The sequence below is a fragment of the Lithobates pipiens genome, unplaced genomic scaffold, assembly GCF_037356315.1.
Source record: "Lithobates pipiens isolate NorthernLeopardFrog02 unplaced genomic scaffold, aLitPip1_a1.2 Scaffold_8, whole genome shotgun sequence".
In the NCBI taxonomy this organism is placed as follows: domain Eukaryota; kingdom Metazoa; phylum Chordata; class Amphibia; order Anura; family Ranidae; genus Lithobates; species Lithobates pipiens.
In genome coordinates this window covers 219,712,400-219,733,371 of record NW_027507903.1, presented here as the reverse complement: position 1 = coordinate 219,733,371, position 20,972 = coordinate 219,712,400, and the positions used below count along the sequence as shown (strand labels likewise).

General features: G+C 45.6%; 1 protein-coding gene across 22 annotated transcripts in view; it reads right to left on the bottom strand.

The window, feature by feature from the left end:
• NRCAM (neuronal cell adhesion molecule) overlaps positions 1-8,734 on the bottom strand; it is a 286,030-nt gene extending 277,296 nt beyond the window's left edge. For all 22 annotated transcript variants that reach the window (XM_077472151.1, XM_077472158.1, XM_077472165.1 and 19 more), the window contains exon 1: positions 8,569-8,734. The gene's annotated coding sequence lies outside the window, so the exon portion shown is untranslated. The remainder of the gene's footprint in view (positions 1-8,568) is intronic.
• Between the last annotated feature and the right edge of the window lie 12,238 nt (positions 8,735-20,972).

Sequence of the window (20,972 nt, the reverse complement as noted above, 5' to 3'; positions counted from 1 at the left end):
ATGCAGGGGCTTTATCACAGACTTATTTTTTATTTGTCTTTAGCGCAGCTTTTTCCTTTGTTTCCATTTGTCTATGCAGGTCACGCATGAAAATCGCAAAAAAAAGTGCAGGAATGTTTTTTTTTTTTTATCGGTGTGGCACCCCAAAGTCGGAGTCACACCGATTTGAACAGTTCCATTGCCAACAATAGGGTGCGACTTGGAACTATCGAATCGCATGACAAGTTGTACTGGTGGGAATGGGGGGCTTTAAAAGAAGCTGAAAAACAACAAACTTACTGGTCAGATCACCAGGTGATAAAACTAGGGGGCAGGAAAACAGACTGCTTTGTTGATGCTACCGACAGACTGCATCATATATGTCATTTTTCATTCTACTTTAATTCAGTCGTCATCAATATGAAATGTTTGCTTCACAACACAGAGACATTTCAAAGCAGTAACACTGCCCTAAGGCCTTCCAACCATAACCTTTGAAAAGCTGTAAAATAAAGGGCAATCACAAACAAGCATTATAATTGATATTTAAAGCAATGTTGGTTCTTGTGGCTCATCAGTGTAGTACACATAAATTAGCAGAATATGAGATCCAGTCCTAGCTGAGCTCCTGCTCCTCCATGCTGATCTTCAGTCATCTGTGCCTCGCATACATCAAGCACATTGCCGGCTCTGTATTGCTGCACAGACACTTGACATGAGTCAAAGCATCTTGTCTATGAAGAGACCTGACAGCCCTAGTTATTTAAAGCACTATTATATCCTCTGTGTTTTTTAGTCTAACACACTGAGCACAATAAAATAAAAATTCCCCAGTAAAGAATTTGTTCAAATTCTTACCCAAGCCTGTACACTATACAACTTGTAATGCTGCTGGCTCCTGCTTTGTCAGGGCTGCTTCCCTGAATTTCTGGTCTTCACAGGAAAGAGATAATTATTAACTTATTAACTTTTTTTTCATAAGTTAGATACTAATTACAAAAATTGCATGCATTTTCAGTATTTTTTTTAAATAATTTATTTTTTCATGAGTTAGATACTAATAACAGAAATTGCAAACATTTTCTGTTTTTTTATTCTATTTTATTCATAAGTTTGATACTAATAACAGAAATTGCAAGCATTTTCACTTTGTTTTTTTGTTTTTTTTTGTTTGTTTGTTTTCATAAGATTTAGATACTAATAACAGAAATTGCAAGCATTTTCACTTTGTTTTTTTTGTTTGTTTGTTTGTTTTCATAAGATTTAGATACTAATAACAGAAATGGCAAGCATTTTCTGTTTTTTTTTTTGTTTTGTTTTTTTGTTTTTTTTCATAAGTTAGATACTAAAGCCTCATGCACACGAGACGCAGTTAAACGCGCGTTCAGATGCAGTTGGACAGTTTTTTCAACTGCACCTGAACTCATTCAATGTTATCCTATGTGTCCATGCACACAGTCTCGTTTTTTTCCGTTTATATGCAGTTGCGTTTAATCTCGTTTTTCCAGAAGCAAAAAAATGCGTTCAGAAACAAAAATTTCTGCGTTTCAGACGCAAAACGCGGCAAAACGCGGTAAAACGCGGCAAAACGCCTCTACCGCGTTTAGCCGCGTTTGCGTTTATATGCGTTTTTAAAGGTGACCTTTTTTTTTACATTAAAAATCTCAAAAATGATTGCAAATGATGAAAAACCATTAGAAAAATATTTTAAACAATTGCAATTGCAAGTGGACAATCCACAACTTGTGGCAAGTGACGTGGCAAGTGGACAATCCACAACTTGTGGCAAGTGACATGGCAGGTGGCAAGTGATGTGGCAAGTGGACAATCCACAACTTGTGGCAAGTGACGTGGCAGGTGAAGTGGCAAGTGACGTGGAAAGTGGACAATAGACAACTTGTGGCAGGTGACGTGGCAAGTGACCTGGCAGGTGACGCGGCAAGTGACTTGGCAGGTGACGTGGCAAGTGGAAAATCAACAACTTGTGGCAGGTGACTGGCATGTGACGTGGCAAGTGGACAATAGACAACTTGTGGCAGGTGACGTGGCAAGTGACCTGGCAGGTGACGCGGCAAGTGACTTGGCAGGTGACGTGGCAAGTGGAAAATCAACAACTTGTGGCAGGTGACTGGCATGTGACGTGGCAAGTGGACAATCCATAACTTGTGGCAGGTGACGTGGCAAGTGACGTGGCAAGTGGACAATCCACTTGTGGCAGGGGACGTGGCAAGTGACGTGGCAAGTGGACAATCCACTTGTGGAAGGTGATGTGGCAAGTGACGTGGCGAGTGGACAATCCACAACTTGTGTCAGGTGACGTGGCAAGTGGACAATCCACAACTTGTGGCAGGTGATGGGGCAAGTGATGTGGCAAGTGGACAATCCACTTGTGGCAGGGGATGTGGCAAGTGACGTGGCGAGTGGACAATCCACAACTTGTGTCAGGTGACGTGGCAAGTGGACAATCCACAACTTGTGGCAGGTGATGTGGCAAGTGATGTGGCAAGTGGACAATCCACTTGTGGCAGGTGACGTGGCAAGGGACGTGGCAAGTGGACAATCCACAACTTGTGGCAGGTGATGTGGCTGGTGACGTGGCAAGTGGACAATCCACAACTTGTGGCAGATGGCATGGCAGGTGACGTGGAAAGTGGACAATCCACATCTTGTGGCAAGTGACGTGGCAGGTGATGTGGCAAGTGACGTGGCAAGTGGACAATCCACAACTTGTGGCAGGTGATGTGGCAAGTGATGTGGCAGGTGATGTGACAAGTGGACAATCCACATCTTGTGGCAAGTGACGTGGCAGGTGACGTGGCAAGTGACGTGGCAGGTGACGTGGCAAGTGACATGGCAAGTGGACAATCCACATCTCGTGGCAAGTGACGTGGCAGGTGATGTGGCAAGTGACGTGGCAAGTGGACAATCCACAACTTGTGGCAGGTGACGTGGCAGGTGATGTGGCAAGTGACGTGGCAGCTGACGTGGCAAGTGGACAATCCAAAACTTGTGGCAGGTGACGTGGCAAGTGACGTGGCAGGTGACGTGGCAAGTGATGTGGCAAGTGGACAATCCACAGCTTGTGGCAAGTGACGTGGCAAGTGGACAATCCACAACTTGTGGCAGGTGACGTGGCAGGTGACGTGGCAAGTGAACAATCCACAACTTGTGGCAGGTGACGTGGCAAGTGACGTGGCAGGTGAAGTGGCAAGTGACGCGGCAAGTAGACAATCCACAACTTGTGGCAGGTGATGTGGCAAGTGACGTGGCAGGTGATGTGGCAAGTCACGTGGCAAGTGGACAATCCACAACTTGTGGCAGGTGATGTGGCTGGTGACGTGTCAAGTGGACAATCCACAGCTTGTGGCAGGTGGCATGGCAGATGACGTGGAAAGTGGACAATCCACATCTCGTGGCAAGTGACGTGGCAGCTGATGTGGCAAGTGACGTGGCAAGTGGACAATCCAAAACTTGTGGCAGGTGACGTGGCAAGTGATGTGGCAGGTGACGTGGCAAGTGATGTGGCAAGTGGACAATCCACAGCTTGTGGCAAGTGACGTGGCAAGTGGACAATCCACAACTTGTGGCAGGTGACGTGGCAGGTGACGTGGCAAGTGAACAATCCACAACTTGTGGCAGGTGACGTGGCAAGTGACGTGGCAGGTGATGTGGCAAGTGACGCGGCAAGTAGACAATCCACAACTTGTGGCAGGTGATGTGGCTGGTGATGTGGCTGGTGATGTGGCAAGTGGACAATCCACAGCTTGTGGCAGGTGGCATGGCAGATGACGTGGAAAGTGGACAATCCACATCTCGTGGCAAGTGATGTGGCAGGTGATGTGGCAAGTGACGTGGCAAGTGGACAATCCACAATTTGTGGCAGGTGACGTGGCAAGTGATGTGGCAAGTGGACAATCCCCAACTTGTGGCAAGTGACGTGGCAAGTGGACAATCCACAACTTGTGGCAGGTGCCGTGGCAAGTGACACGGCAAATGCAAGTGTACAACTGCTCTCTATGCTGCTGCTGCTCACTCTGATCAAAATAGCAGAAATAGTTAAAAAAAATGCTTTGAGAGCTTGGGGAGGGTCTACATGATGTTATCTTTATAAACGCGTCTAAACGCAAACGCGTCTAAACGCGTCTAAACGCGTCTAAACGCGTCTAAACGCGACATGCAAACGCGGCAAAACGCGCGTTTCTAAACGCGCGTTTCAGCTTTTGTTTCATCTGTGTCTCGTGTGCATGAGGCCTAATAACAGATATTGCAAGCATGTTCTGTTTTTTTTTTGTTTGTTTTGTTATTCTATTGTTTTCATAAGTTGGATACTAATAACAGAAATTGCAAGAATTTTCAGTTTGTTCTATGCTATTTTTTTCATAAGTTAGATACTAATAACAGAAATTGCAAGCATTTTCTGTTTTTTATTTTATTTTTCATAAGTTTTAGATACTAATAAAAGAAATTGCAAGTATTTTCTTTTTTTTTTTTTTGTTTTTTGTTTTTTTTCCCACAAGTTAGATACTAATAACAGAAATTGCAAGCATTTTCTGTTTTTTTTTGTTTTGTTTTTTGTTTTTTTTCATAAGTTAGATACTAATAATAGAAATTGCAAGCATTTTCTGTTTTGTTTTTTGTTTTTTTCATAAGTTAGATACTAATAACAGATATTGCAATTATTTTCTGATTTTTTTTTCTTTTCTTTTCAGGAGTTAGATACTAATAACAGAAATTGCAAGCATTTGTAGTTCTTTTTTTTTTTCATTTTTCATAAGTTAGATACTAATAACAGAAATTGTAAACTGTTGTAGTTCCAACTGGACTTTATTGGTCCCAGTTACAAAAATAAAACAGTGTGAGACAGTTTTAAAAGGAAGTTCAGAGGAAGAAATCGATTAAAACCTCAAGTTCTGTTATTAGTATCTGATTTATGAAAAAAAAAAAAAGACTTTACTATTACTTTTAGGCTGAGTTCACACTTGCTTTTTCTCCATGGTGGATCACTTTTCAGAGTGTGGCTAAGCAGCTGCTCTCAGGTGTTCAGGAGCTGATTTTCTCGCCTCCTCAATGTCTAATTTTATTTATTTTATTCATTTATTTGCAGTTTTCAAATGGGATTAATGCACCACAACTGCACAGCCTCATTGACTTGAACGGGTGAGACTGACCGGTCTGTCAACTTGACATGTTGCATTGAATTTGCTGCAATGCAAAGCACCGCAGCTGCAGCCTCTGAACTGTCCCCTCTGGCAGTGTAGTAGGCTTTAGGTGGGTTGTAAAGCCACAGCTCAGCCATTGGTTTGTACTGCCTTCGTGGACAGTGCAGTCTGGTGCCGATTTCTTAGCTGCAAAAAGGGGGAAAGGAGAAAAGGCAGAGGAATGCCTTGCCATTCTAGGCTATGAGGCTGTGTGTTTCTATTGAGACACACAGTGTAGGGAGAAACAGCTCTAGTACCTGCAAGGTTGGCTCTATAGGAAGCTGCAAGAGAAAGGAGCCACCCTGAAACAGGAAACCTGGGGCAGCAGTCATGGCACCAGCTTATACTGGAACATAGACGGGGATTAAAGGATAAAGAAGCTACATACTCAGTAAGCAATGGAATCATTATCTGGAAGCAGTGAGGATTTCTTATGACTTTAAAGAGGAACTGCAGTCTGCTCACATCATTTGTAAAAAAAAACATCTTTGCCATTCTGAAGCTTCCCTCCAACCACTTTCCATATTATTTTATATATACTGAGATGCTGTACTTGCCAAATATGCTGCAGAAATCTCCCTCCACTGAGTCTGGCTGCAACCATTTTACAAGCTACTGCCTGTTCACTTCCTGGATTTACACAGACACACCAAAACTCTGCAGCTCTTATTGGCCCTCTTATGACTCACCCCCCCCTTCCTGGCAAACTCTCATGAGAGTGAGAGAGAGAGAGAGCTGTGTATAATGTACTACACCTAGGCTTGTTACCAGACAAGAGACAGGAAGTGGGCTGTACAGAGTTAAAACAACAAGGGCAGAAGATTTCATAGATGGAAAGTTGAAAAAAATGACTGAGGGTCCGCTTTAAAATTGTATTAAACCCCAAATCAAAAATATTATATATTGCAGCTTACCAAATATTAGATGTGGTGGCTGCATTTGTTTTTGTTTTTTACAGGCTCTTTCCCCTCTGTTTTTACCTGGTGATCTTGCCATTAACACACCTCCTGTATTAGCGTGGCCCCTCTGGATGAAGGAGCACAGGGGGCATCTTTGGACAGGAGCATTGTCAGTCTGATCAGTGAACCTTATCCCTTTATTTTTTAGTCAAGACACCCTTGAAAATTATGGACAGTCTTAAGGTGCCACATTCTAAAATGTAAAACCCAATTCCAATAGTTGCTTTATGGATTGCTTTGGGTATTTGTTGTTTGTTATTTGTGATGTTTGTTTGTTTTTTTAGTTTTTTTTTGTATGAAAAATCAATAATAAAGATTATTTGATTTAAAAAAAAAAAAAAAGAAAAGAAAAGAAAAAAAAAAGGAGAAGGAAGGAACAGATGATTTATTCTTCTAAAGTAAATACACTTTTGCAAACTGATACTGACGAGTATTCCAATGTTTCTCTTCTCCATAAATTTTATCCATCATTCAGCTAATGTGACCCCAACGCTGATGGAGAGAGGCAAGGGAGGGTCAAACAAGGATGACATGTAGGTAACCAACATCCTCCATATCAATCGAGGATGTCATTGGTCGTTAGAAGGATGGCAGCTTGAAGTTTGTAACGGTCCATAATGAGAACCTGTGGTTTTGTGTAACTAAAAGGTAGGCTTCATCCACACGCCGGCTTGTATACAATTTTGGGGCAATTTTTCGGCAATTTGCCAAGGTACCACTGAAGAAGCCTCAAGGGGCCCCTGAAGAAGCCTCAAGGCATCCCTGAAGAAGCCTCAAGAAGCTTCAAGGCGTCCCTGAAGAAGCCTCAAGGCACCCCTCAAGAAGCCTCAAGGCACCCCTCAAGAAGCCTCAAGGCACCCCTGAAGAAGCCTCAAGGCACCCCTGAAGAAGCCTCAAGGCACCCCTGAAGAAGCCTCAAGGCACCCCTGAAGAAGCCTCAAGGCACCCCTGAAGAAGCCTCAAGGCACCCCTAAAGAAGCCTCAAGGCACCCCTAAAGAAGCCTCAAGGCACCCCTAAAGAAGCCTCAAGGCACCCCTGAAGAAGCCTCAAGGCACCCCTAAAGAAGCCTCAAGGCACCCCTGAAGAAGCCTCAAGGCACCCCTGAAGAAGCCTCAAGGCACCCCTGAAGACGCCTCAAGGCACCCCTGAAGAAGCCGCAATGCATCCCTGAAGAAGCCTCAAGGTTCCCCTGAAGAAGCCTCAAGGTTCCCCTGAAGAAGCCTCAAGGTTCCCCTGAAGAAGCCTCAAGGTTCCCCTGAAGAAGCCTCAAGGCACCCTGGTTGAAAAAGGCTGTGCTGGATGTACTAGCAGATTTAACCTCTTAGCGCTGGATACGCCATAAGGTCACATGACTGCCGTAATTGGCTGTCACATCGATCACGAGGTCCGAAAACTCCAGATTGTCATAAAAGCTTTCAGTCCGGCGACAACACTGTGCTGGGAGCACGCGCTCTCGGCACAAGTGTATAGGCAACAATTCATGCACATAAGTGCCTCCTCGGAGCTAAAACCCAGGCACAGAGAGGGCACGTATTTGCGTAAGGCTGGCGCCAAGGGGTTAAAAATATTAACAAATTGAAGCTTTTTAAAACTTTATAAGCCGTCAGTGCCGGTTCCCACAGGGGCGACCTGTCACCTGTCAGGTGACTTGTCCGCCTGACAAGTCACGCTCCATGCAGTAAAATGGAACCGTTCTAATAGAAGCGACTCAAGCCGCCCCGACTTAGAAAAAGGTTCCTGTACTACTTGTGGGGGGCGACTTCGGAAGGGCTTGCATGGACTTCTATTAGAGAAGTCGTTTTCCATGCCGCGCTGTACGTGGCGGACAACTTCGAAGCCGCCCCCTGTGTGCGCCGCCACTCAGAGCAACATTTTTGTGAGCAGGGCGATAAAGGTTTTACATAAATAAATACATAAATAAATAAATAAAAGCTGATCAGTGTAAGCACCCCTGTAAGCGGTAAATGGTTTGTCTCAACCTTCTAACTGATACATTTGCAGGACAGCTTGTTCTGACTTTCTGGCTGGATCACCGGGTGAAAATGTTAGAAATAAGAAAAGGAATGCAGCCATGACCTGTATGGATTGGTAATAAATGTTAGATGTTGGGGTGTGGAGGATGCAGTGCTGCACCTGTCACGGGCCCTTGTCCTGCAGCATCCCCCGTCTGATGACACGTAGGATATGGGGGAGCAGTCAGTGATGATGGGGGACCCCCCTGATAGCACACCCTTGTCTCTGCAGTGACAGATAAATAAAGTTGTGGGGTTCAGTGATCGGGCTGGGACGTGACTGCAGAAGCCCCAATGCTGAGCCAGCCCAGGAATAAAGCGATTACCGCAAAATGCATCTGTTGCCGAGCAGAGAGCGGAGTCCCGGGGGGGGGGGTTCTATAGGAGCTCCTCTCCCCTCCACAAGGCACACTCCTTACCTCCACCAAGGGGCTCCTCTCCGCCTGCTCCCCCCGGGCTCTTCTAGGATAGATGGGGCTGATGATGCTGCTCTGTCCTCCGGAGCTCACACAGCCGCCTCTGCAGCCTCAGCGAAGACCAGCAGCATCCTCTGCGCGCTCCCTCCAAGCCGCGGGCACGAGCTCGGGATGGCCTAGGCTCGTGCTCCCACCTGTTCCAGAAGCAGCCAGGCTCGTGCCCGACAGGGGGGAGGCTCGTGCCTGAGGCGAGGGGGTGCGGGGACCGTTATGTACCTGTATGAGGGGTGTCACTGCACTCCATGGACGTACAAGAACGTTCTACTAGGTTACAATATATAGTAATAGTATGCGCCTCATCCATGTCACACATAATGAGTCCTCACACCAAACACCTTGTCAGAGCAATGTTCCTGAGATCGTCTCCCCCTGTCTTCTATTCATTCCTTCTTCTGAAAAATCCTGCCATACCAGCATGAGCACAGGGTGTGCCAGGTGTGCCTGGGCACACCCTAATCACCTGGTGTGGCGCATAGTCCACCTGTGTAAACCCCTGATATTTCACCAAATGAAAAAAAATCTCCTTTTTTTTGCTAAAAAAAAAATGTAAAAAATAAAAACAAATGACACCGTCCTCTGCTCTACTGACAGCATCCACTGTTCTATTGACACCGTCCTCTGTTCTACTGACACCGTCCTCTGTTCCACTGGCACTGTCCTCTGCTCTACTGACACCATCCACTGTTCTATTGACACCGTCCTCTGTTCCACTGGCATCGTCCTCTGTTCTACTGACACGTCCACTGCCCTACTGACACCGTCCTCTGTCCTACTGGCACCGCCCTCTGCCTTACTGACACGGTCCTCTGTCCTACTGACACCGTCCACTGCGCTACTGACACCGTCCACTGCCCTAATGACACCGTCCACTGCCCTACTGACACCGTCCTCTGTCCTACTGACACCGTCCACTGCGCTACTGACACCGTCCACTGCCCTAATGACACCGTCCACTGCCCTACTGACACCGTCCTCTGTCCTACTGACACCGCCCACTGCCCTACTGACACCGTCCACTGCGCTACTGACACCGTCCACTGCGCTACTGACACCGTCCACTGCCCTAATGACACCGTCCACTGCCCTAATGACACCGTCCACTGCGCTACTGACACCGTCCTCTGCCCTAATGACACCGTCCACTGCCCTAATGACACCGTCCACTGCCCTAATGACACTGTCCTCTGTTCTACGGACACATCCACTGCCCTACTGACACTGTCCTCTGTCCTACTGACACCGCCCACTGTTCTACTGACACGTCCACTGCCCTACTGACAGTGTCCACTGTTCTACTGACACTGTCCGCTGCCCTACTGACACCGTCCTCTGCCCTAATGACACCGTCCTCTGTTCTACTGACACTGTCCTCTGCTCTATTGACACCGTTCACTGCCCTAATGACACCGTCCTCTGTTCTACTGACACCGTCCAATGTTCTACTGACACCGTCCAATGTTCTACTGACACCGTCCACTGCCCTACTGACACCGTCCACTGCCCTACTGACACCGTCCACTGCCCTACTGACACCGTCCTCTGCCCTACTGACACAGTCCTCTGCCCTACTGACACCGTCCACTGCCCTACTGACACCGTCCTCTGCCCTAATGACACCGTCCTCTGCCCTAATGACACCGTCCTCTGCTCTATTGACACCGTCCACTGCCCTAATGACACCGTCCTCTGTTCTACTGACACCGTCCAATGTTCTACTGACACCGTCCAATGTTCTACTGACACCGTCCACTGCCCTACTGACACCGTCCACTGCCCTACTGACACCGTCCACTGCCCTACTGACACCGTCCACTGCCCTACTGACACCGTCCACTGCCCTACTGACACCGTCCACTGTTCTACTGACACCATCCACTGTTCTACTGACACCGTCCTCTGCTCTTTTGACACCGTCCTCTGCTCTTCTGACACCGTCCACTGTTCTACTGACACCATCCAATGTTCTACTGACACCGTCCTCTGCCCTACTGACACCATCCACTGTTCTATGAAGGAGAAGGGATCTCACCGCTCCAGGAGCACACATGTAGGCTGTAAACTGTCTCTTCGGCTGGGAAGCCACAGGTCCTGGCTATTACCACTAGCAACAAACAAAAAACAAGCTCTGGACTGCCGCACTCTTCAGAAGACCACTTCCTTTTATTGGAGAATCATATCACAGCTCAACAAATACAGCGAACAAGGAAAAATTGCTGGTCAATAAAAGAAAGTGGTCTTCTGAAGAGTGCTGCAGTCCAGAGCTTGTTTTTCGACCATCCACTGTTCTACTGACACCAACCACTTTTCTACTTACACCGTTCTCTGCTCTACTGACACCGTCCTCTGCTCTACTGACACCGTCCTCTGTTCTACTGACACCGTCCAATGTTCTACTGACACCGTCCAATGTTCTACTGACACCATCCTCTGCTCTACTGATACCGTCCTCTGTTCTACTGACACCGTCCACTGCTCTACTGACACCGTCCACTGCTCTACTGATACCGTCCTCTGTTCTACTGACACCGTCCTCTGTTCTACTGACACCGTCCTCTGCTCTACTGATACCGTCCTCTGTTCTACTGACACCATCCTCTGTTCTACTGACACATCCACTGCCCTACTGATACTGTCCACTGTTCTACTGACACCGTCCTCTGTTCTACTGACACCGTCCTCTGTTCTACTGACAGTGTCCTCTGCTCTACTGACACCGTCCTCTGTTCTACTGACACCGTCCTCTGTTCTACTGACACCGTTCTCTTCTCTACTGACATGTCCTCTGCTCTACTGACACCGTCCTCTGCTCTACTGACACCGTCCTCTGCTCTACTAACACCGTCCTCTGTTCTACTGACACCATCCTCTGTTCTACTGATAGTGTCCTCTGCTCTACTGACACCGTCCTCTGTTCTACTGACACCGTCCTCTGCTTTACTGACACCGTCCTCTGCTTTACTGACACCGTCCTCTGCTCTACTGACACGTCAGTATATATACACATAGACGCATGTGTTTGAGCTTTGGGGTGTACACCCTAATGCAATAGGCTGTGCACACCTATGCATCTTACCCGGTTTCCCTTTAAAAAGTTTTGAATGCAAGGGGGTTCAGCAGATCATGTGACCACTGTGATTGGTTGGCATGTGAATGAGAGTCCATCCTGCCGGATGGCAATCATTAGCAGGGACCAGGAGCTGTCTTCCACAGCTCAGCCTCTGTGCTGGGAGTGCAGCTTGTGGGTGTTAAAGCCCACCCTTTTGCTGAAGTCGCATATATGTATTAGGCAGTCATAAAGGGGTTAATATGTGTTCCCTTTCACACAGTATAAGTTGTAATTTTTTGGCACAATTTTTTGGAAAATTAAGAAATGAAATACATTTTTCTTTTTCACATTTTTTTCACATACTGTCACCAGATCAGTACAGCATCATCATATGACTAGTGTGGCAGTAATCAGGGACACTAATAACAGTATTTAAAAAAAAATAATAATAATAATTAAAAAAAAAGGTAAATATATTTTTCGTACAGTGGGACTGTACATCCCCCCACTGGCTTCCTTGACAATTCTGCAAACGATTAGTCGGTATCTGGCAAATATGTCAGTAGAAAATGTGCTCCTGGCGGGAGACTTCAATATGCCTCCCTGCCTTGGACAGGCTGAGGGCGGGGGGGGGGGGGGGGGCATGGATTCCCCACTCTCTCGCTGGGCTTCCAGCTTTGGCTTCACGGATGCCTGGCGCTGGAAGCACCCCTACCTGCAGCAATACACTTGCCAGTCAGCATCCTACACAGCCATGTCTAGAATAGACCTAGTCTATGTCAGCGGCCCGCTCCTCACCAGGGTTCGGGAGGTATCCATTTTGTCGTGGGGAATTTCGGGCCACACTCCTGTACTGATAAGTCTGAATGTCTGCCCTGCCCCCACCGACTGTCTGTGGCACCTATCTCGTTATTGTATTTCGGACGATAGGATTGCTGTAAATGCTGAGGAGGATATAAGTAGCTATTGGAATTTGAACCCCCCGGCTATGGACCCGGCATCTAGTTGGGATGCTTTTAAGGTCCATGCTCGGGGCTACTATCAGCAAAAGATAGGCCAGGTTAGAAGGCAGTCTGGGCGGGAATTGACCCAGGCAGAACAGAGGACCAAAGACTATGGACAACAGTATGTACACACCGGGGACGAGGTAACCCGTAGAGATCTACAATGTGCTCTACGTGAGGTAATGTTGCTGAGGACAACCTCGGCCAAGAAACATTTACTCCATCAGTCGCAGAGAATTTTCGAACAGGGCGAGTGGACCGGCCAGCTCCTGGTGGGGCTGTCCAAGGAACAGTCGGCAAAGCTAACGTTAGGAGCACAGAGGGAGGATTGGTTTCTCACCCTGAGGACATTAACGCTTGTTTCGCCTACTTCTATGGAGCCTTGTATTCCTCCAGGGTGGGATAGACTGCAGCTGAACTCCAGGCATATCTGGAGGAGGTTGAACTCCCGGTTCTGACGGAGGAGGTGCGCCGGGGGATGGACGCTCCGCTCACCCTCAAAGAAATTCAGCAGGCCATAGGTTCCATGCAGGCGGGGAAGGCCCCGGGGGATGACGGGCTCCCAGCAGAAAGGCTCATGGGGAGGCACTTGCTTGCAGGCTACTGTAGGTGCTATCGGCCTCCTTGGAGTCCTCTTCTCTCCCACCCTCGATGTCGACGGCAGTTATTGTAGTAATATCCAAGCCTGGCAGAGATCCCGAGTTATGCTCCTCTTACAGGCCTATCTCATTACTTAATGTGAATGCAAAGATCCTCGCAAAAGTCCTGGCAACTCATCTTGGTAAGGTTATTCTGTCTTTGATCCACAGCGATAAAACTGGGTTTATGCCAGGGAAGGGTATCGATATTAACTTGAGAAGACTCTATACGGGTATGGCAGGAATCTCGACTAGGGGGGGGAACTGGAGTAGTGGCCTCACTGGATGCGGAGAAGGCCTTTGACTCGGTGGAGTGGGAATATTTGCTGCTGTACAGCTGCTGCTGTATCTGGGTGATGCTCAGGGCTCTCTTCAAGTGGCCCTGGCCATTATTGATAGGTTTGGATTCTTCTCGGGGTGCAGGTGAACTGGGACAAGTCCCTCCTGTTCTCATTGTCGGGAGGGGATCGGTCAGCGGCTTCAATTAGCCCTTTACAACCTGTGTCCCGATTTAAGTATCTAGGAATACAAGTCCGCAACGACCCCAAGCACTATCTGGAGGATAATGTATACCCCATACTCCACCAATTTACAGGTAAATGTAAAGTTTGGAAGAATCTCCCACTTTCTCCAGTAGGGAGAGTAAATCTTATATAAATTAGCTTTTATATGGTTTCTGACATGCAGCGGTTCCCATCCCAGTATCCTTCTTTAACAAGCTTGATTAGACCATATCCTTCTACGTATTCTTCTTCTTGGGTCCCCTGCCAGTGTTCCTGGCTCCTCCCTCTGGTGAGTGCCCCCATAGAAAGTCACTTTCTATGGGGGGCACTTGTGCAGGATTTCTTCAATCCTCACTATCTATAGATAGAGACAACAGCAGGATTCAACCTCGCCCTTTTTCCTTGTCACTAGCTTTGATTGGCAGAAGCGGGCACCAATGACTCCTGCTGTCTCAGCAAAGCCTGTGAGACCTGGAAGTGTGGGGAAAGAGCCACTGCAGATGTGCACAGTGCTGGATCGAATAAGGGCTTAGGTAAGTGCAAAGAATGCATTAAGGTAAAAAATATTTAGGCTTTAGAACCACTTTAAGGACTGCCCCTATCATCCATCTTACAGGTTTCCCTCATTTCACCTTCACTGTTTATGCTGATCCATCTTGACGTGCCTACCCAGACAGTTTAGGCCTAGCATAGCCATCAACTGGCAGTATAGTTTTTGTATTGTTAACTCAAGTCTCATTATTGCTCACTGCTGCACTTTAGGTGGCACTGCTACTGTTTATGCTGATATGGACAGTTTATGCCATTTATGCCTAACCCTCACTACCGGACAGTATTACCAAAATAGTCAACTTATTTGTATTTGCTTGGTTATCAACTTTACTGTGTAATAATACATTGAGTTTACCCTTGCTAACTGCTTCGTTCTTGTTTCAATATAGCACTGTTATTGTGTGTTAAGAAATGGGTGCTGTGGTTCACTGTGTTTGCTTGTCTGGTGTGTAAAGGGCTGAGGCCTTTGAGGAGATCGAGGTAAAGAACAGAGGATCAATCCTAACCGGCGGATCCTTCAGGGTAGCAATATATCTATCTATCTATCTATCTATCTATCTATCTATCTATCTATCTATCTATCTATCTATATATATATATATATTTGTAAATATTTTATTATATCTTTTCATGTGACAACACGATGCAGTGTGTGATGTATGGTCTGAGCACTGACAGGCTGACCCTTCAACCTCTGCAGCAATGCTGGCAGCATTTATACATCTATTTCCCAAAGACAACCTCTGGATATGAAGCTGAGCACCTGTTTTGAGGCCTGTTTTAAGTGGAACCTGTCCTGGTCTTGGCCACAGTGCTGCAGCTCAGTTTCTGGGTCTTGCCAATCTTCTTATAGCCTAGGCCATCTTTATGTTGAGCAACAATTCTTTTTATCACACCCTCAGAGAGTTCTTTGCCATGAGGTGCCACGTTGAACTTCCAGTGACCAGTATGAGAGCGTTAACACCAAATTTAACACACCTGCTCCCCATTCACACCTGAGACCTTGTAACACTAATGAGTCACATGACACCGGGGAGGGAAAATGGCTAATTAGATCCAATTTGAACATTTTCACTTAGGGGTGTACTCACTTTTGTTGCCAGCGGATTAGACATTAATGGCTGTGTGTTGAGTTATTTTGTATGGACAGCAAATTCTCACTGTTATACAAGCTGTACACTCACTACTTTACATTGTAGCAAAGTGTCATTTCTTCAGTGTTGTCACATGAAAATAGAGAATAAAATATTTACAAAAATGTGAGGGGTGTACTCACTTTTGTGAGGTACTGTGTGTATGTATGCCCTCAGCTACATCACTAGCCTGATTACAAAATATTAACCAAAGTGTTCTCTTAGCTCTTCCCAGGAACTCCTACTCTGTAGCTCCCTCATCACATACTTCTATGCTTGCCTTCAGCACTTCTTCAGAGACTCTCTAATCCTCTGGAATTCCCTACCTCAACTTGTAAAGCCATCTCTTCCCCTCTCTGCTTTAAGGCAATCCCTGAAAACACATACCTCTACCTAACAACTGCATTTTACTTTTTCAAACAACTCACGCTCACACAGTTAATACCTTTTGTATCACTTGTTCTTCCCTTTAGATTGTAAACTCTCGTGAGCAAGGTCCTCCTAAACATATTTTATCTAATTGTATTGTAACTATGCTTTCTCCCTTTATTTTGTAAAGCGTTTCTAAAACTGTTGGCTCTATATAATTCCTGTATGATATAAATAATGTGTAAAAAAAAATTGTATACAATAGTCAAAAGCACAACATACACAACATACAGTAAAGGATAGTCGATGTCCTACTCCAGACTGTCTAATAGGTTCCCGCCTCAAAAAAGATTTGAGGATGGGCTGGCAGCTCATGGGTGTACTATTATATGCTTATTTATTTGCTGATGCCTGCCTTTCTACCTGGCTGTATACTTTACTGCTGTATACTTTAATTTTCTGCTGCCTGTCATTCCCCCTGCGCTTTGGAAGGACAAGCAACCTTTTTTTATTTTTACTTTAGTTTGATGTTCAATAAATTTGGCCAGCAGTGAACCCCAACCCTCTTCTTGACCACAAGCACCACAACAACCTCCTTGACGGAGAAGGAAAGGGGTACAGGTATAGGCTTAATGCATTTGATATGCAACTTGATCAACCTTGTGTTTTAGAACAGTGGTTCTCAACCCATGGTACCTGTACCCCTGGGGGTGGGGGTGCATTGAATGGGCACTAGTAGGCTACATTTGCTGGGCACTGATAAGGCTGCATTTGGTAGGCACTGCACTTGTAGCCTGCATTTTATGGGCACTGATAAGCTGCATTTGGCGGGCACTGATAAACTGCATTTGGTGGGCACTGGTGAGATTGCATTTGATGGACACTGGTAAGCTGCATTTGATGGTCACTGACAAGCTGCATTTTTTCGGGCACTGATAAGCTGCATTTGGTAGGCACTGATGAGGCTGCATTTGATGGGCACTGGTAAGCTGCATTTGGTGGGCACTGATGAGACTGCATTCGGTGGGCACTGATAAGCTGCATTTGGTGGGCACTGCACTGGTAAGCTGAATTTGTTGGCCAGTGGTGGCTTCATTTGATGGGCACTGGTAGGCTGTATTTGGCAGGCACTAATAAGGCTGCATTTGGCGGGCACTGCACTGATGAGGCTGCATTTAGTAGGCACTGCACTGATGAGGCTGCATTTAGTGGGCTCTGCACCAATAGGCTGCATGCGGGTGCATGTGTCTACCTGTGTGTTAATTTCAGATTATGTGTATGTTTACAGCATACACACATACAATGATATTGCACACAAACAAAAAACATCACAAACACACACAGAAATCATTACAAACGCATACTGACATTACAATCACACAGAAACCATGACACCCAAACAATAGAAATTACTTTCTTGAGATGGGGTTAGGGATGAGCTGAACACCCCTGGTTCGGTCCACACCAGAACCTGCGAACAGACCTACAATTTGCGTGAACTTTATAACCCTATTAAAGTCTATGGGACTCAAACGTTCTAAATCAAAAGTGCTAATTTTAAAGACTAATATGCAAGTTATTATCATAAAAAAGTGTTTGGGGACCTGGGTCCTGCCCCAGGGGAAATGTATCAATGCAAAAAAAGTTTTAAAAATGGTCGTTTTTTTCGGGAGCACTGATTTTAATAATGCTTAAAGTGAAACAATAAAAGTGTAATATTCCTTTAAATTTCATACCTGGGGGGTGTGTATAGTATGCCTGTAAAGGGGCGCATGTTTTCCGTGCTTAGAACTGTCCCTGCACAAAGTGTCATTTCTGCAGGAAAAAAAGTAATTTAAAAGGACTCACGGCTATAATGAATTGTCGGCTCCCCGTAATACAGAGAACAGTCAATGAAAGTCATTGATAAAAAGAAAATGTGTGGGGTTCCCCCAAATTCAATTACCAGGCCCTTTAGGTCTGGTATGAATATTAAGGGGAACCCCGCGTCAAAATTAAAAACAAAATGACGTGGGGTTCCCCCCAAATATCCATACCAGACTCTTCTGGTCTGGTATGGATTTTAAGGGGCACTCCACACCAAATATAAAAAAAATGGCATGGAGTTCCCCCCAAAAATCCATACCAGACCTTTTATCCGAGCACGCAACCTGGCAGGTCGCAGGAGAAGAGGGGGGGGGAGCGCCCCCCTCCTGAACCGTACCAGGCCACATGCCCTCAACATTGGGAGGATGCTTTGGGGGTCTGTGACCCCTCAAAGCACCATGTCCTCATGTTGATGGGGACAAGGACCTCATCCCCACAACCCTGTCCAATGGTTGTGGGGGTCTGTGGGCAGGGGGCTTATCAGAATCTGGAAGCCCCCTTTAACAAGGGGACCCCCAGATCCTGCCCCCCGTTTGAAATGGTAACGGGTACATTGTACCCCTACCATTTCACAAAGAATGTGTAAAAAATTGTTAAAAAAGACACAGATACTAATGGGATAAGTCCTTTATTAAAAATAAAAAAAGTTTACAGCGGTGGTAATCCACTCTTGGTATCCTGCGATGGCTGATTATCTCTCCGGGGTCCAGCGATTGGTGATCTCTTCTCCGGGGTCCAGTGATGGGTGATCTCTTCTCCGGGGTCCAGCGATGGCTGATCTCTTCTCCAGGGTCCAGCGATGGCTGATCATCTCTCCGGGGTCTAGCGATGGGGGATCTCTCCCGATGATGTCCAGCGTGCGCATCCTGTCTCCACCGGAGACACCCTGCCGGAATCCCGGCTGCCTCACAGGTCTTAACTGAGAAGGACAGGGCCACCTGTCACCTGACCCCGTCCCCCTCTGACGCAAGGGGAAACCTGGGCTTCCCCAGTGACGTGTGGGTGACCCCGCCCCCTCTGATGTAACGCAAACCTGTTGTGGGGATGAGGTCCTTGTCCCCATCAACATGGGGACATGGTGCTTTGAGGGGTCACAGACCCCCAAAGCATCCTCCCAATGTTGAGGGCATGTGGCCTGGTACGGTTCAGGAGGGGGGCGCTCTCGTCCCCCCCTTTTTTCCTGCGGCCTGCCAGGTTGCGTGCTTGAATAAAGGGTCTGGTATGGATATTTAGGGGAGCCTCACGTCATTTTTTTTTTAATTTGACGCGGGGTTCCTCTTAATATCCATACCAGCCCTGAAGGTAATTGAATTCGGGGGGGAACAACACACATTTTTTATCAATGACTTTCAATGACTGTTCTCTGAATAACGGGGAGCCGACAATTCATTATAGCTGTGAGTGCTTTTTCCTGCAGAAATTACACTTTGTGCAGGGACAGTTCTAAGCACGGAAAACTTTACAAGCATACTATACACACACCCCAGGTATGAAATTTTAAGGAATATTACAATTTTATTGTTTCACTTTAAGCATTATTAAAATCACTGCTCCCAAACACTTTTTATGACAATAACTTGCACATAAGCCTTTAAAATTAGCACTTTAGATTTCTCCCATAGACTTTTACAGGGTGTTCCGTGGCTTTTCAAATTTGCTGCAAACACCCCAAATTGTTCGCTGTTCGGGTGAATGGGCGAACAGGCAATGTTCGAGTCAAACATGAGAAAACTCGAAGCTCATCCCTAGATGGGGTACTTAGGATTTTTTTTTAGACCTGCTGGGGTACCTCACTGTAAAAGGTTGAGAAACACTTTTTTAGAATATAGAGGCCTACTCGCCAGACTATTTTTACTAAACAGCTTGGACTAACTATACATGTGAACCAAGCAACACAAAGGGACATACTGTAAATGCATGCGTTTTCTATTTACAGAAATTCAATAAAAAAAAAAAATACAACAAGTTTTATTTTCCTGATATTTTGTTTGAAAATGGTTGTCCACCATATATCTATGGATATGTATTTGTGTCACATTACAGTAAATGCCATTTTTTTTCTTATTAACAGTATAGTGAGTTGATTTATCCTAATAACAAGTAGAGAATATTGTTTCATTGAAATGGCACAAACTGGCTGGGCAAATGTCAGAATGATAGATGGGTCTAATTTAGTGTATAGTCTATAATATAGTTATAAATATTAGGTAATGTAATCATTTTTGTAAAGGGCTTCTTTAGCAAGTAAAAGTCATTTGTTTTAATCTTTTATTACATTTACAATAAAATTAATATAATGGATTCAATTAATTTTACAGTGTAGAATGGTTTTCTTTAAAATTGAAATAGCAAGATGTTGATTTCATCAGCTGACCATATATATGTTGTTTTAGCAATGGACAAATGTCGTGGAAACATCAACCTTTTAAGAACTGTAGCTGATGTCCTTTAAGCCTCCTGTTCTGAATTGCAAATCAACATTCTGTTATACTGTATATGTTGCAACATTTTCAAGTGTAAAATAGTGGCTTCAAGCCCTGCTACAATCTGCATAACCACAGCTAGAGCTAAAAAATACCTATGAGTTTGAGTTACCTGTGGGTTTAAATATATTGACAATACTACCAAAACCATGTTAGAAATGGGGTCATGATGAGCACAGTGACGAGCCAATAGACTACCAGAAAGCCCCCATAATCTGAAAACTGTCTTTGTCTGATTAATGACCAAGTTGAGTGCATCCGCAATTCACAAAATTACAAAAAATTTGCAATAGCTATCAATAGAAAACGGTGTTGTAGAATATATTGCATACCTTTGAGTCAATTATTATCCAGTGTAATGTTCAGGGCATCTAGCACATCCAGACCGCGTGCAACAGCCGGTTATCTTAAACATAAAAGTCAAAATAGAGCTTTCAGCAGCAAAACAGAACTTCATAAAATGCAACACAAAAGGTCCACTTATCTTTAGCACAAATCAAACTATTAGATATGCCAAAGTCAAGTAAGGGCCCTAATGCCCCATACACACGGTCGGACATTCCGACCACAAAATCCATCTGATTTTTTCCAACAGATTTTGGCCAAAACTTGTCTTGCATACACACAGTCCCACAAAGTTGTCGGAAAATCCGATCCTTCTGACGTTCGTAATGTATGAAGGGACTACGTAGAGGCCAGTAGCTTTCGTCACCAAATTTTTTCTGAGCATGTGAGGCACTTTGTGCATCGGAA